The sequence below is a fragment of the Mixophyes fleayi genome, chromosome 6, assembly GCF_038048845.1.
Source record: "Mixophyes fleayi isolate aMixFle1 chromosome 6, aMixFle1.hap1, whole genome shotgun sequence".
In the NCBI taxonomy this organism is placed as follows: domain Eukaryota; kingdom Metazoa; phylum Chordata; class Amphibia; order Anura; family Limnodynastidae; genus Mixophyes; species Mixophyes fleayi.
In genome coordinates this window covers 72571924-72586593 of record NC_134407.1, presented here as the reverse complement: position 1 = coordinate 72586593, position 14670 = coordinate 72571924, and positions in this window count along the sequence as shown.

Here is a 14670-nt window from a genome sequence, read left to right as displayed (position 1 = left end):
CACCAGCTCAAATTAGCTAAGCAATGCATCTGGGGGGGGGGGTTATAATGTGTTTGGGGGTTGTGATGTGTCTGGGGTTGCTATGATGTGACTGTGGGCTGACCTGATGTGGCTGTGGGGGTGGCATGTTAAATGTTATGTTTTATTATAATGTATGTATGTATTATATACTGCATGCTAAAAATTAAGAGGCGCTCATAAACCCTTATATATATATATATATATATTATTGAATGTGTGCAAATATTTTACACACACACACAATAATTTTTTGTATTGTGCGACATAGAGGGAGATTCAATTAGATGCTAGGTGTCTCGGTAAAGACCACGACACACTTTGTGGTGGAGAATTTTACTGTGTAGCACCCTTTTCCCTAGCACACCAAAAGGGGAGGTGCAATGTTCTCTCTCTCTTCAGTGCCTCCACCCGAGTCTTCTGCACAGTATGGTGGGATGCGGACTGTGACTGAATCCACCAGGGGTTGACTCGGGAAGTCCCTTGTACCTGACCACACTAACCCTCTAAATAATAATGTACCACACACTGTGGTTGCAAACAATCAACTGGGTGTTTATTTTGGGTAAAATAAATGGGAGATGCGGATTTAAATATGGGGAAATTATGAACAGGAAAAATGGAACAGCGAGTAAGATATTAATCAAAATCTACAGCACAGTAATAACTAAACGACAAGATGTCCGCCACACATACATTCACTGGTGCCCCAAACTCACCCACAATGCACCCACAAACAGTGTGAAAATATAAATCAACAATGATTACAATCCTGTCAGTATTAAATAGTGAGGGTAACTGATTAACGTTGGTGCACTTGTTGAAACGTTGGTAACTTTCATTATATCTCTGACAGGTAACACAGTCTGTTATATATGCAGCATTAATAGTGCCACAACGTTTGGTGTGTTTTTTTTACTTATCTCTCTTCTTCGAAGATAAGTGTCTTCCTCTCCGCACATAGGCTTGCTTGGCTGTGTAATCTCCGTCAGGTTGCTTAGGCGACTTGATAGTGGATTTTCTGCAGTGATCCAGCTATAAGAAGACCTACCTGTGCAATTTTACAACCAGCTTCTCTAAGCATAGCTTGGGAATCCCTCACTTCCGCTATACACTTGGTCGTTTTGACAGTCTCTGCTTTCTACACACACCTCACTCCTTCTTTTGTTGCTGTGACACAACTCACACTCTCAGCAGGACCTGGTGGAACATAGCAAGCAGGGTAAGCAAGGAGGGGGAGGTGAGTGCCAAGACTAAGGGGTGCTCCCACTGGCAATTAGAAAAAAACAACCCGCCAGCGCAGATGATTCCCCCCCCCCCCCTCTACTCCTCTCTCACTGATAGTGTCGTGCGTGATGTCATCACGTACCCACATGGGCAGTGAGGAACACGAAGGCAGGAGCAGCACAGACCTGGCGAGAACAGAAGAAGACAGAAGAAGAGAAGGAAAGGTCATAGAAAGTAAGTAAATAATGGAGGGGGCAGTATGTGGAGAAGAGGGAGGGGCCAGTATGTGGGGAAAAAGGAGGGGAGTTGTATGTGGTGAAAAACGAGGGGGCCAGTATGTGTGGGAAAAGGAGGGGGACAGTGTGTGGGGAAAAAGGAGGGGTCAGTATGTGGGGAAAAAGGAGGGGGCAGCATGTGGGGAAAAACGAGGGGGACAGTAATGTGGAAAAAGGAGGGAGACAGCAACGTTGATGATAGAGGGAGGCAGCAGTGTGGATGAGAAGGCGGCAGCAGTTTTATGAGAGGGTACAGTGTGATGTAGAAGAGGGCACAGAGTGATAAAGGTGCACAGTGTGATGAAGAAGAGGGCACAGTGTAATGAAGAGGGTGCAAGTGTGATGGAGGAGGGGGAACAACCAAAATAATTTGCCAAAAAATGTAAATCTTATTACAAAGCATACATATTCTTCTTATTTATATTATTCATATAGCAATTCATGTTTGCTGTTTAATGTATTTATTTGTATTACTCTCTTTAGTAAAGTGTATTATATATGATTTGTATTGAAAGAAAAAGCATTATTGAATGAACAAATAATTTCTAAAAGAGGAGGGAACAAACTAATTTTTTGCAGGGGGCGATGGACATGCTAGCACCGCCCCTGACTCCCTACACCACTTCCTGTCAGCTTTCTCCTTCCTGCCTCTCTGTCCTTTCCTCCCAGACTCTATGGCAGCTCTGACCTCTGCTTCACCCTGCGTTTCCATAGCAACCTCAGCACTTGGCTACTCAATATTAGCCAGTCTGGTTACAACTGTAATTGCAGTCAGTGTGCGCAACGCAATTTTCTCGTGCCACATATCCGGCGATTTAATCTTCCCCAAATTGTTACTTTATGAATAAATTAGTTTGGAGTTATGTAAGTCTCTCTCATCAGTATTAAATTTATATTTAAGGGTTTTTTATCGCTCTTAATATTTATTGTGCATTTGTCTTTATATGGGGTTGCAGAGCCCCTAGCGGCAGCCATTTTTCTTATATAATTACAATTGTGTTTCATTATCTGAACATATAGATATCTGTGATTATTTTTATCACACATATGTTGCATGTTATATAATTATATACTGCGTGATCTGTGCTATGTACTGTGTTTACTAATTATATTTCATATTTCATGTACCTATATATTTTCCAAACAGGACCCAACATTCCAGGATCCATACAAGAATCCAGTACTAGGTTGTGAAAGTTGCAATAACAGGTAGATGAGAGCAACACCATTTTAATACATTATGAGGGGAATTCAATTGCCGGTAATGTGGTGCGGGGGACATTGCGCCGCACAAATTGTCGACAATTACAGTAAAAATTTCTGTCAAAATCTCCGCCGCACAGTGTCTCACAGACGTTCCAGAGACACTTTGCGGCAGACTGAATTCCCCCCATAATGCCATGTGTAAAGAGGCGCAGTCACAGTCCATGTTGGCCACACCCCATCACTATGTGGTCATTCCCCCTTTGATGGCGGCAGTGCGCATCCCTTCTCCTGCTATGTCTGGAGGGGGGGGGCCCAGAAAGTTGCTGTACCCCAAATTCCCCTTGGCAGCCTTGGGATAACTGGTCATCTACTTTCCATGCAGTAACTAGAAAAAGGAACAAAAGAAAAATGAGAAATGTAGATATCAGCTGATTACTCTCAGTTATGTTACAGTATTGTCCCTCATTTTCACTTGTATGGCTTGTTCAGATATAAACTATTATTTTTACATAAATTATATCTTAAAGCAGATCTGAAAAATGATAATGCACTTTTAATAACGTTGAACAACAGCAATGATGTAAAGTAATGTAACCCATAACAACCAATAACATCTGCTGTTATTAGTCTATCCCTACTAGACTATCTGGTTGGTTCACAGAAATGTGAAGAAAACAAGCCCTAGGATTATAAAACATCCAACCACAAATCTCATTAATCATGTTATTTGTCAAGTAAAGTTTGCAAATATACTTTTATATTATGTTTGTAAATATACATTGATTAGCCACATTTAAACCAACTGCCTAATATTGTGTACATTCCACTTGTGCTACTGAAACAGCTCTGACCAGCCGAGGTATGGACTCCACAAGACCTCTGTAGGTGTCCTGTGGTATCTGGCACCAACATGTTAGCAGCAGGTCCTTTAACTCCTGTAAGTTGCGAGGTGGGACATCAATGGCTCGGACTTGTTTTTCCAGCACATCCCACAGATGCTCTATCGAATTGAGATCTGGGGAAATATGTGGGCCAAGTCCACACCTTGAACTCTTTTTGTCATGTTCTTCAAACCATTTCTGAACAATTTTTGCAGAGTGGTAGGGCATATTATCCTGCTGAAATTGGCCACTGCCATCAGGGAATAGCATTGACATGAAGGTGTGTACTTGGTCTGCACCAATGTTCACACACACACCTACCTAAAATTTGGGCCCTCTCTTCAGCCACCCCCCGGGACCATCTCCTCCGTCCATAGCTTCAGATGGGTGTGACCACTCATTATTACAATCGCAGAAAAATAAATAAATAAATATATATATATATATATATATATATATATATATATATATATGTGTGTGTGTGTGTAATAGATCACCCACAACATTAACACCACCTGCCTAATATTGTGTAGGTCCCCCTTATGCGACCAAAACAGCTCTGACCTGTTGAGGCATGGACTCCACAAGACCTCTGAACATAAGCTGTGGTATCTGGCACTAAGGCGTTAGCAGCAGATCTTTTAAGTCCTGTAAATTGCGTGGTGGGATCTCCATGACGATGACTTATTTTTTCCAACACGTCCCACAGATTGAGATCTGGTGAATTTGGAGGCAAAAAACCTGATGTTCCTAAAAAAATTCCTCAACAGTTTTTGCAGAGTGGCAGGTGGTATTATCCTGAAAACAGGCCACTGCCATCAGGGAAACCAGTTACCATGAAGGGGTGTACTTGGTCTGCAATAGTGTTGAGGTAGGGGGTACGTGTCAATGTAACATCCACATGAAGGGCAGGATCCAAGGTTTCCTAACAGATCATTGCCCAGAGCATCACACTGAATACGCCAGCTTGCCTTTTTCTCATAGTGCATCCTGGTGCCATATCTTCCCCATGTAAACGACGCAAATGCACGCAGCTGTCCACATGATGTAAAAGAAAATGTGATTCATCAGACCAGGCCACTTTCTTTCATTGCTCTATAGTCCAGTTCTGGCACTCACATACTCATTATAGGTGCTTTCGGTGATGGACAGGGGTCGGCATGGTCACTCTGACAGGTCTGCGGCTACACAGCAAGCTTTGATACATTGTGTGTTCTGATACCTTTCTGTCATAGCCAGAATTAACATTTTCATCAATCTGTGCTACAGTACCTCTTCTGTGGTCTAGCCATCACGCCCCACTTGCATCAGTGAACCTTGGGCGTCCATGACCCTGTCACTGATTCACAAGCTTTCCTTTATTGGACCACTTTGGTAGGTGCTAAACACTACATACCAGGAACACCCCATAAGACCTGCCATTTTGGAGATGTGCTGAATAAGTCATCGAGCCATAACAATTTGGCCCTTGTCAAAGTCGCTCAGATTCTTAGGCTTGCCCATTTTTCCTGCTTCCAACACATCGACTTCAAGAACTGACTGTTCACTTGCTGTCTAATGTATCCCACCCCTTGACAGGTGACATTGTAACAAGATAATCAATGTTATTCACTTCACTTGCCAGTGGTTTTAATGCTGTGGCTGATCAGTGTATATCCATATACTCTTTTCAACACTTATCTGCACGATACGATACAAACATTGAATAAACCCATAACGTGGTTGTCCCCCCACAATGTGTCATTGACACAAACTTACTGTGTAACTGCATATATATATATATATATATAATATATATATATATATATATATATATATATATATAAAATATCTCGAGAGGGTTAGAAAAAGGAGAAAATAATAGGGCGCCCGGTAGTGTAGTATATTAAATACACTAACTAGGAGGTATTATTAATAATATATTAAGGTACCGCAACTCCAATCATATATGTTTAAGGGCTCCGTGGCATGCAATATTGTTTTTCTTTATTGTATGTATGTCACCTAGTCCATGAAGATATATGATATGAGTTGTGGGGCCTTAATATTGATACGCTTTAATAGTCTACATATCTGGTAAGCATATAAATTACCACCACTTTTTTATATATATATATATATATATATATATCTTTTTTCTTTTTTTTTTCTTCTGTTCTATAGAAACATATATATATATATATATGTGTGTGTGTAATATATATATATATGTTTCTATAGAACAGAAGAAAAAAAAAAGAAAAAAGATATATATATATATATATATATATATATATATATATGATGCTTGTGGCATCATATCCAAAAAGACTTGAGGCTGTAATTGCTGCCAAAGGTGCATCAACAAAGTATTGAGCAAAGGCTGTGACTACTTATGTACATGTGATTTCTTATTTTTTTTTATTTTTTATAAATTTGCAAAAATCTCCTAAAACTTTTTCACGTTGTCATTATGGGGTATTGTGTGTAGAATTTTGAGGGGAAAAAGGAATTTACTCCATTCTGCAATAAGGCTGTAACATAACAAAAGTGAAGCGCTGTGAAAACTTTCCGGATGCACTGTATATAATATATATATATATATATATATATATATATATATATATATATATATATATATAGATATATAATGTATATATTATAGCTGATTATCTACTGAATGAGAACCTGTCATTTCATTTTGACATTATAAGGTATAGGGTTATCACAGTGCCTTCTTGTAAGGCACTGCAGTATATCTGTTTATAATCAGCCACTATTAATAGCCCCTAGTGAAGTAGTCATCCTTAACCCTTCAGCTGACTTGTAGTTAAAGCTGTACACTGCTGGGTTAATGTATTTTCTTTTTTCACACAACTGCTGAGTCAGTGCAGAAGAATGTTGTTTCTTTAGCCATTCCCTTTCTCTTAGAGCAGGCAGGCCAAGGGAGGTGTGCAGTAAGTAACATGAGGGAGGAGGGGAGGATGTTACCGTAATGTGGAAACCTTAGTTCCCTCCCTAACTTTCCTCGGGGATCGCGTGCGGATGCCTATATTTACCTGATGCCAAAAGAGTGCAAGGCAGACAGAAGGGACAAGGTGCAGCTGGGTGTAATTGTGGTTTGTGAGCAAGGGCGGAACCCAAAGCCAAGCAGGAGCTCTGCACGCACAGGAACAATGCTGCTATTCTTGTGAGATCCAGGAAAGAACGGGCCTGGGAAAACTGTTGGCTCATGTCCGTACACCTGAATTGCTTCAAGCCGGAACTAGTCCTGCCGTGCAGTATGCAGCAGATCTTCCTGACAACTGCTATGCCTGCTCTCTCACACTCTCACTTTTATGGTATATATATATATATATATATATATATATATATATATATATATATATATATATATATATTATATATTTTACATGCCAATTATATATATGTGTGTGTGTATATATACACACACAGTAGAAATTTAGCAGTGATGGTATAGAAAAAGTAATGGGAATGTAAGAGAATGGAATTTGATAGTTTTACAACAAAGACAGTAGGAAAACTGGGTGTATGGCATACCGCTGTATACCTCCCCAATTCCACCACTATGGATGTATGTATGTGTGTATAATATATATATATATATATATATATATATAAAAATATATATACACATACTAGCCACATTCCGGGAGACTCCCGAAATTTGGGTCAGTCTCCCGGACTCCCGGGAGAGCTGGCAAATCTCCCGCATCCCGCTGCAGCCACCACTAAATGACGTGGTGAATCGCGTCATTTTGGCCTGCCCCACCCTCCAGTCACTCCCATCTCCCGGAAACAGATTAGAGAAAGTAGGTAAGTATGTATATGTGTGTGTGTATATACTCACACCACCTAACATATGAAATGGCAGCACTGAGATTCCATTCAAGCATTCTGCCACTTTTCTTTAGAATTTGACCCAGATGTCACAGTTGTGTTGATCTCTGTGTATAATACATTTTACCACTGCAGAACAAGCTTCCACTAACAGTAATATATGGAACTATGTGGAGAATAATGTTCTCTGTGCACTATTAATGATAATTTCTACAACAATTCATAAGAAAATGACCTATAAATCTAAGATGTGTTTCTGTTTATATCTCATGTCTACAAACATTTTTTCTTGTATTTGATTTGCTAAAAACATCATGTACACCAAAGAAAACAGTACTTGCTTTCAGCATGAACCATACTTTTTTTTTTACTGCAACCTTTAATATCTTTACAACTCACTGAGGACATTTATGAAAATAGATGCACGTTATTAGTGGGGAAAAGGTGCAGATGATGTAACCCATAGCAACCAGATGTCTGTTTTATTTACCTAAACAGCTACTTGAAATAATGTCTGAGGAATTTATGACACAGCTGGAGGACACAGTGTTATTATTGATTTTCTATTGAACAGTATAGAAACATAGTAGCATAGAATTTGACAGCAGATAAGAACTGCTTGGCCCATCTTGTCTGCACAATTTTTAACCTTTGGTAACCTCAAACCCTATTTGATCCTTTAATCCTTGTAAGGATATCCTTATGTCTATCTCAAGCATGTTTAAATTGCTTTACTTCACTTACCCACTACACTTTCTGTGAAATGGCTTTTCCTCAAATTTCCTCTGAGCCTACTTCCCTTCAGTTTCAGTGCATGTCCTCGTGTTCTAATATTTCTCTTCCTTGGAAGAATGTTTCCCTCTTGTACCTTGTTAAAACCCTTGATAGATTTGAAAGTTTCCATCATGACCCCTTTCTCTTCTGTGCTCCAAACTATACATATTAAGATCGTTTAGTCTTTCCGGGTAAGTCTTATGCTTTAGGCCGTGCACCATTTTAGTTGCCTTTCTTTGTACAATCTCTAATGTATTTATATCCTTCTGGAGATATGGCCTCCAGAACTGAACACAGTATTCTAGATGAGGCCGTACCAATGACCTATACTGAAGTTACTGGATTTGAGATATTCTACAACTCTTTCTTTTAATAGTGTTTCCATCAATGTCCCTACTTCTGATGTAAGGCTCACTGGTTGGTAGTTACTTGCCTCTTCCTTGCTTCCACTTTTGTGCAGTGGGACTACATTTGCTCTTTTCCAGTCCTCTGGAATTACTCCTGTAGCTAGTGACTAGCTTGTCGTGAACATAGAGAGCTTGCAGTTATTTATAAGTGATAATTCATAACTGCAGTGTAAATAGGTTGTATCAAATGAATCCATTGATAAGTTAGTGTAACAGTTAAAGATGCAGAGTCTGATGTAATTGTGTTTGATGGCTTTGCACACACCAGTGTGAACAGATAGAAGTGTCACCTGGGGGCAGTTTAAAGGACTCCCGGGGTGAGATCTAGACTATTTGTGACACTTGAATAGACTTTTAGGTACTGCTCAGCATGTGGTCTGGCTCAATGAGGCCATGTGCTAACATAGCCTATATGTAAACTGAATAGACAAAAATAATTCAGTTTTAAATTATGCCACTTAAAATCAATAAAAGTAGTGATCAACCACATATTCCTCAATAGCATGATGAAGGGCAGCTCGTATGTTAAATTAAGAATTCTGCCCCACAGAGAAATGAAGAAACAGAGTGTAAGCTCTGCGAATGCACTGTACTTGGGCATGTTTGATATGAAAAGATGGGCAAAGACATAGGGGATTTATTAATGGTAAAATTGGATCGATGTAACGCTGTCCAGGAAAAATATATCACATAGTAGAATTGGTTAGGAAATCGGGCAACATGTTAATTTGGTTTGAAAAAGTGTCCCAGGACACAACCCTCGATTAGCATCTGTGAAGACCGTCCCATTTCATGTTGCTTAAAAACCTGTATGTGGAAAGGAGAAGGGGTCAGACTTCTGGGGAAATCAAGTTACATTGATAAGCTGTCCATCTTCTTAGCCAAATTCCCCTTGGCCAGATGCAATTCATGTAAGTACAAATCTGAATGTAATCCTTTTTATTTTAAACTGTTTTTGCTTGTTATGTCAAATTTATTAATTGTTATTCATTATTTTTCTTTATATCTGTATGCCCTGTACTTTTTGTATATTAAATCCATAATTTAATAAGTTGCGTCCTTGATACTCTAAAGAATCCATTAGCCTGTTTAGAAGAGATTGCTCGTCCAGGTTACCCTGTGTGTGATTTGTTGATACATTTGATTAACAAGCTGTGTGTGCTTGTATTTACATTTGTGTAACAGTCTGGAGATGTGACGAGTTAACCATACTTACCAACTTTACAATGTTGGTATCCGGGAGCCTGCGGGGGAGGTGGGCGTCATGGGGGGCGGGCCTCCAAAATCCGTGTCATTTTGGACCCGCCCCCATGACGTCATGACGCAAAATGCGTCATTTGACAGAGGGGGCGGGGCCAAACGCCGCGATTCACCAGGAATCGCGGCGTTTGTGACCTAATTCTGCCCACTTCACTAGGAAGTGGGCAGATCCGGGATTTTGCCACACTCGCCCGGGAGTCCGGGAGACTCTCTCAAAATGCGGGAGTCTCCCGGACATTCCGGGAGAGTTGGCAAGTATGGAGTTAACCATGTGTGTGCTGGTGTGAGTCTTGTTAGTTTGTGGAACTAGAAGCCTGTGTGCCAGTGTTGGACAGTATATTGGGGTCCTATTGCCCGTACCCAATAGGTGGTGGCTGTACCTTGAAGTGTCTGGGGGTGTGAGAGCGCTGTGTTTGGGGACGATTCCGTAGGTCTAGAACCTGTGTGATAGGTGAGAGAGACTGCGGGCTGAAATCGTGTGTGACCTCATACAGCAAACACCCCAAAGTCACGGCAGCTGGGAGCGTGTTCGTGACATAGCTGAATAATTCTGTTAATGGTATTGCCAACACCCCTTAAAGCTCTTCTAGTATCCATGGATGTATCCCATCCGGCCCCATTGATTTATCCAGTTTCAGGTTTGAGAGCTCTGTTAGGACCTTCCTCTCTGTAAATGTACTTGTATCTACCTCATTTTAATGAATATACTTGCAGCTTAACTGTGGTCCCTTCCCCTCTCTTTCTATAGTGAACATTGAGCACAAATAATTATTAAGATGATCTGCTATTACCTTGTCTTCCTCAACAACTCTCAGTCTTTTGTCTTATTATTCCTCCTATTATTTTTCTCCTTTTGTTTAAATACCTAAAAAAAAAGTTTGTCCCCTTTACCTACTGACTGGGCCATTTTCTCTTCAGCTTGTGCCTTTGCACATCATTACCTTCTTAGTCTCCTGTCTGATAAGATACACCTCTTTATCGTCATTATTCTGAGTCTGCTTATATTTCCTAAAGGCCATCGGTTTTGTTGCTACTTCTTTTGCAAACCACACTGGCTTCCTTTTCCTTGTGCTTTTCTGAACCCCTTTGATACAAAGATCAGATGCTTTTAGTATTGCATTTGTTAATTTTGCCCTTTCTTGCACTTGCCAGTTCCTCCACTCTGTCAAAGAATAACTTCCACATTTTCCCACCTCTACAAAGTAAGCCTTCCTAAAATCTAATACCGTTGTTTTTGTGTGATATGTGTCAGTCTCTGTCCTTATACTAAACCATATAGCTTGATGATCACTGGATACTAGGTTCTCTCCCACAGTCAGATATTCTGTCTCCATTTGTAAGAATTAAATCTAATATTGTGTCTTTGCGAGTGAGCTCCATCACCAGTTGCTTGAGGGATGCTCCTTGTCAGAATGTCCCTATTTATAGTGGAACTTACTGACAGCGTACACCGTGCACTGACACAACGTGCACTGACAGCCTATCACAGGCTTCCTGGTGGCTGGCTCCTCTCCAGGAACCAACCACCAGATCACATGTGCAGCACTGTCAAGTCGGCCGGGTCAGAGGAGCGGAGAACAGAAGGAGAAAGAAGACAGAAACAAGAAGGGGGGGGGGAGATAAAGGGTGAAGGATGCCACACAGAAAACGGGAAAAGGGGGGAAGGAATGGCACACAGAAAAAGGGAAAGGGGAGAAAGAATGGCACACAGAAAAAGGTGAAACGGGGGGGGAAGGATGGCACGCAGTAAAAGGTGAAACCGGGGGAAGGATAGCACACAGAAAACTGGGGGGGGGGAGGTGAGGATGCCACACAGGAAGGTGGGGGAGAAGAGAGAGGATGCCACACGGGGGGAGGGAGAGAAGAGAAAGGATGCCACACAAGGGGGGGGGGGGTGCTGTATATTCCTACTGAATATTTATATAAACTCACATTGTATGCAAATATAATTTAGTGTTATTAATATGTTTACTCTGTGGCATAATATGATTTCGGGCACTATTGTGGCTTAATATGATTTTTGGGCACTACTGTATAGCATAATATGATTTGGGGCACTACTGTATGGCAAAATATGATTTGGGGGCACTTTTGTGGCATAATATGATTTGGGGCACTGCTGAATGGTATCATATGATTTTGGGGCACTATTGTGGCATAATAACTGGGGGCAGTATTGTGGTATAATATCATTTGGGGGCACTATTGTTTGAACTGGGGCACTATTGTGGCATAATATGATTTGGGGGCTATTAATTGAAAGTGGGGCTGTTTGGGGAAAAATAACGTCTATTTATTAAATGTAAATAGGAATTAATTAATGCCAGTGATGGTTGCGGGAAATGGGTATATTTCTTAAACGTGTATGCGATTTCATTTATTGCTGGGCTTGTTTGGAGGGAGGTATAAGGGGCAAACGCAGGATTTGTAGAGGGGGGTTTCCACACCACGCCACCAGTGGGGGGCATGGCTATAATTTTAGACAGTGCTTGGCTGCTCTCCAGCTCTTCCTATCCCCATAATATACATGGGCAATGCTGCGCGCACTACTGTTAGATGCACGCAACTCTCCCTTTTCAAGCAGAGCTGTGTGAAGTGGGAGCAGGATCCAGCCCCCTCAATTATACAGTGCCCCAGGCTTGGAGGGGGTTTCTAGGCACTAGGAACCCCCCCCCCCCCTTCCTGGTTTGCCTATGGGTATATAGGTTTATTTATTAAACGTGAATACTAGTATTTTAATGTTTAGGCTGGAGGGACGCCTAATTATAAAACATGGTTGCATTGATTAAACACCAGGGGGTAAATGGATCATACTCCGGTTTCTTCAACTCGCGGGAATTCGGCGAGATGACAGCTAAAATTTAAAGCAGGTGCTGCCTTGTAAAGGGAAACTTTCCCAGGGCTGGTTAGAGGTATGTGTACCCATTTTTTTTTTCCAAATAGGGCCTCCAGCATTCGAGGATCCAAACAAGCAGCAACTAAAGACACCAGCAGCCACAGGTAGTGTAAGTGACAAGAACACTGGTGGGGAAGTCCCGAATTTTGGTGACTGTCTCGTTTAGTGAGACTTGGTCCGACTACAAGGACAGTTGGGAGGTAAGTCCCACTTTACACTGTACTGCTTGTGAAGGCAGAGCTGCGTGCAACTAATAGTAGTGCCCCCGAGCGTTAATCGAGCTCTGGTTAGCAGGAGGGAGCGGATAGCTGCTCCCAGTCCCTGGATAGGACACAGCCTGCAGAGCAAGCCGAGGAGCTCTAGGTCTCACAAGATTTGGTAATCTCGTGAGACTAAGAGCTTCCCTGCTCACTCTACAGGAAATTCCCACCCTGATGGATGTCCGCAGCACCAGAAGCATAGATATGTACAGTGGGCTGGGGGTGTCATAATGTGCCTGGGGGGATGGCTTGATGTGGCTGGAAGGCGTGATAAATGTAATGTTTTATAACAATGTGTGTATCAATGCCCCATGTTGGCCACACCCATAACACAATGTGACCATGCCCTTTTCAGCACCGCTGCTGCACACAATTTCTTTCCTACTGGATCTGAGGTGGGCCTGTGTACTTTAAATGCCAGGGCTGATTTTTTAGTCCCAGTCCGGCCCTGATTGGAAGCACCAAATTATGACAAAAGAGGTTCTACTTGTGCTTCTCTTACCCATGTGGTGTTAAAAATATATTTCTGGGAGGCATTTCAGATATCCGGGTACGAATGGTTTCATGCCCAGGGACTCATAAAAAGTTTTTACAGTGCTGAACCAGCTGCGTGACAATGGGGAACATACTTTAAGTATGAGGCTATGAGGGCCCTGCAAGTGACAGCACCAGTGCAGAGATAAAGTGGAAGAAAAAAATAGCTCTTACATGACATCACTGCAAAGCTGTTTATTGTGAAGTTATACTACTTCTAGATACACTTATCCTCTTTTTGTAGAAAGGCATTCTCTCCATGTTTAAATATATTGAGAACTGTCCTCACAGCCTGGCTCCCCTTCTGATAAGCGCTTTCTAATAATTTGCTCACTCCAGGCTCCAGCTGAACCGCAGCTCAAGTGAACCGATCTGAAATTACTGCAGACTTCTGAATCTGAGGCGTACACACATTCTTTCACAGCGCTCATTTTATCGAGCCGTGTCATTGAAATTCCTCTTTGTATATTAAAATGACTTGCCTCCTCCAGTGGCAGGAGATGGTCCATTGTGTATTGTTGGGACTACGGCTAATTAGAACCGAGCTAATAAAGGTCTTCACCTTTAGCAGCTGCCTTTTCTGTAGAACTGGTATTGTTCAGAGGTACTCGGATGCCTCCAGGACTTATGCTGTAAGGTAGTAGAAGCTTATCAGTATAACCATAGCACAGTGTGTAGGGAACCGGAATACTGGAGTCAGGAACCAGGGACAGGGCAGGATGCAGACACGGAATACCAAGAAACAGGAAGAGGTCAAGGGGACAGGGTTTGAGCAGGATCCAAAAAATAAGCCAAAAGGTCACAACAGGTTAATAGGTCTAGGACAGCAAAGGTATCCACAGGACAGAGCAGGTCAGCAGTCTGTGCAGCACACTAACGCTATAACCGGCCTTATATACGAATATGCACCAATCAGATTGGCGCAAATCGTGGCCCAAATCAGCCTCAGCAGGCTGCAATTCATTTTATGTATTATACGCACGTGCCCGGCTGCCCGGGCTTCTGCGGTGAATGCAGAGTGTTTGTAACAAGTATGAAATATTTGCTAGACAGATCTTTGTATTGACCTTGAATGTATTTGCACGTAATGCA